Source organism: Delphinapterus leucas, chromosome 19, assembly GCF_059928025.1.
Source record: "Delphinapterus leucas isolate spDelLeu-1000000601 "Yukka" chromosome 19, BTC_Dleu_Yukka2, whole genome shotgun sequence".
NCBI classification, from domain to species: Eukaryota; Metazoa; Chordata; class Mammalia; order Artiodactyla; family Monodontidae; genus Delphinapterus; species Delphinapterus leucas.
Genome location: NC_143147.1, coordinates 40718644 through 40721751, shown reverse-complemented (window position 1 = coordinate 40721751; position 3108 = coordinate 40718644). Strand labels below are relative to the sequence as shown.

The 3108-nt window shown below is 37.9% G+C and overlaps 1 protein-coding gene across 2 annotated transcripts in view; it reads right to left on the bottom strand.

The window, feature by feature from the left end:
• Positions 1–3108, bottom strand: part of PPM1E (protein phosphatase, Mg2+/Mn2+ dependent 1E) — a 190321-nt gene that overhangs the window by 55730 nt on the left and 131483 nt on the right. The gene's annotated exons all lie outside the window — the stretch shown is intronic.

Genomic DNA, 3108 nt, shown 5'->3' with positions numbered 1-3108 from the left:
AAAAAAGCCAGTAAAAAGAATAAGGTAAACCTATATATTCTGCTGCAGGCAGATGTCCAAGATATATTGTTAAGCGAAAGAAGCAAGTAAGAGAATAGTATCAGTATTTTAAAAAGGGATTTAGGTGTTGACAGGTATACACACTTCTAAATAACTGGACAGCAGTAGTAGGAAATGAAAAGTTTCACTTTTCTGTATTATTTGAAATTGTAATCATAACATAATATTACTTTTAGAAATAAAATAAATAAATCAATGGCATAACCAGGAAGCCTGACAGTTTTTATTATATGAGCTATCTAGAAGTCCTAGGTGACATAGTGGCTAGGGTTTGAGAACCATCTCCTCCAAGAATCAATCCAATCATGCCCTATATCTCAGTCACCTCAAAAAGCCAACATCTCCCAGGTAATCCCTTATATCACAGTCTCTCATCTCCATTAAGCTCTGTATGTCCCTTAAAATAATCCGGACTCATATCCTTCCTCTTCAACCTCCCCAACGCTTCCACTGTGCTCTCTGGAACTAAAGGTCTATCGTTAACAAATCTCATATCTTCAGCCTCTTCTCTGAGTATTCCATTCCTTTCACCTTCTTGCATTACCGATACCTGACTCCCTTGAAGATACTGTTTTCCTTGAGCCCTCTCAGTTTTTTCTTTCATCCCTTGTATCACCTGGCCTTGAGATAGGTTAGATATGTTTCTTGCTTGTCATTGCCACCTACCTTCTCCCTAAAACCCTTTACAACTACGCTGTTGGACTATTTCATTCACTACCTACTACCATCAGAGTCTTCAGCAGACCTCCACATCACATGGTCTCATTACTCAAATATTTAGCACCTACATTACTGTCCTTCCACCACAGCTCTTATAAATTTTTAGTGATTTCAGTGTCTACAAAGATGATCCTTCCAACATTCAGAGGAGATGGGCCTCCTCACCTCCAATGATCTTGTCCTCCACTTCAAGTCAGTCCCATGATCATCCCCTAGGCCATGTCATTACTAAGAACCTTCATAATACCCATTTCAAGCATCTCACTCTCCACCTACCAGCTCCTGCCTTTCCAAGTCACTCCCTACAGAATATGGACGTCAACAATTTAACCCCACCAGGACCTTTAGTCCATGTTCCCTACAGTCTTCACTACTCTCCTTTCTTGGGGCATCATTATAATAACCCCCTTGCGTAAATTCTCAAGTCATTTATCCTTCTGCCAAACTCACTTTGTAAAATCCTGGTTAACTCCAACTCTCTCCTTACTCCAGCCATCACACAAACAGCCAAATGTGACAAAAGTAAAATTCAAACATACTGACTTGTCTTCCTTTAATTCATGACCACTAACTTTAAGAGGGCCCTTAATGTTGCTTAACGACTTACTATATACTTTCTAAATCAGCTTACTCTCTCTTCCTTCCCTCTCCTCATTCTCATAGAGAAAACAAATGGTTAGAACTCACATAAGCTCCCATCACATAAACTATGTACACCTGTAACTGTAAGCGCTTTCTCCCTATTACAATGATAAAACTGTCCGTGCTCCTACATAAGGCCATCTCTTCCACTTATCTACCAGATTCCATCCCCTCTAAAACCACCAAGGATATTACTCCTGCAATTTTCTTCTCATATTATCAATTTTTCTCTCTGTAAATCAGCCCCAACAGTATAAAGTACCTCCAATGTTAAAATACAAGTTTCTTGACCAAAATCTCACCTTCCCAGCCAATGTTCCATTTCTCTGCTGCCTGTTACAACCAAATTTGAAAGAGCAATTTGTATTTGCTGTCCCTACTTTCTCTATTCCACTGTCTCTTTTTAAAAAATTGTTATTGTGTTAAAATACACATAACATTAAAATTTACCATTTTAACCATTTTAAGTGTGCAGTTCCGTGGTATTAAATACATTCACAATGTCGTGCAATCATCGCCACCATCAATCTCCAGAGCTTTTCTCACCTTGCAAAACTCAAACCCTATACTCATAAAACGCCCCACAACAAATCTCCTATCTCCCCATTCCCTCCTCCCCCAACCCTTGGCAACCACCACTCTACTTTCTGTCTCCATGATTTTGACTACAGTAGTACCTCATATAAGGGAAATCATACAGATTTCTCTTTTTGTGACTGACTTTTCACTTAGCATAATGTCCTCAAGGTTCATCCATGTTGTAGCATGTCAGAATTTCATGCCTTTTTAAGGCTGAACAATATGCCATTGTTTACCACATTTTGCTTGTCCATTCATCTGTTGATGGACACTTGGGTTACTTCCATATTTTAATTACTGTGAAAAATACTGCTATGAACATAGGTGCACAAGTATCTCTTTGAGACCTTGCTTTCAATTCTTTTTGGTAATTCTAATATGGTAATTCTACTTCTAATTTTTTTGAGGAACTATCATACGGCTTTCAACAGCAGCTGTACAATTTTACATTCCTATGAACAGTGCACAAGGGTCCCCATTTCTCCATATCCTCACCAACACCTGTTATTTTTTGTTTTCTTTTCAATAGCAGCCATCCTAATGGATGTGAGGTTGTATCTCATTATAGTTTTGATTTGCATTTCCCTAATAATTAGTGATGTTGCGCATATTTTCACGTGCTTATTGGCCATTTGCTTATCTTCTTTGAAGAAATGTCTATTCAAGTCCTTTGCTCATTTTTGAATTGGGTTTGTTTTGTTGTTGTTGAGTTTTCGGAGTTCTCTATGTACTCGGGATATTAATCCCTTATCAGACAGATGATTTACAAATATTTTCTTCCACTCTGTCAGTTGCTTTTTTACTCTGTTGATAGTATATTTTGATGCACAAAATTTTTAATTTTTATAAAGTCCAATTTGTCGATTTTTTCTTTTGTTGCCTATGCTGTTGCTGTCATATCCAACATATCATTGTAAAATCCCGTGTTGTAAAGCTTTTGCTCTAGATTTTCTCCTAGGAGTTTTACTGTTTTAGGTCTCACATTTTAGTCTTTGATCCATTTTTAAAAATTAATTAATTTTATTTTTGGCTACGTTGGGTTTTCATTGCTGCACTCAGGCTTTCCCTAGTTGCGGCGAGCGGGGGCTACTCTTCGTTGCGGTGCGC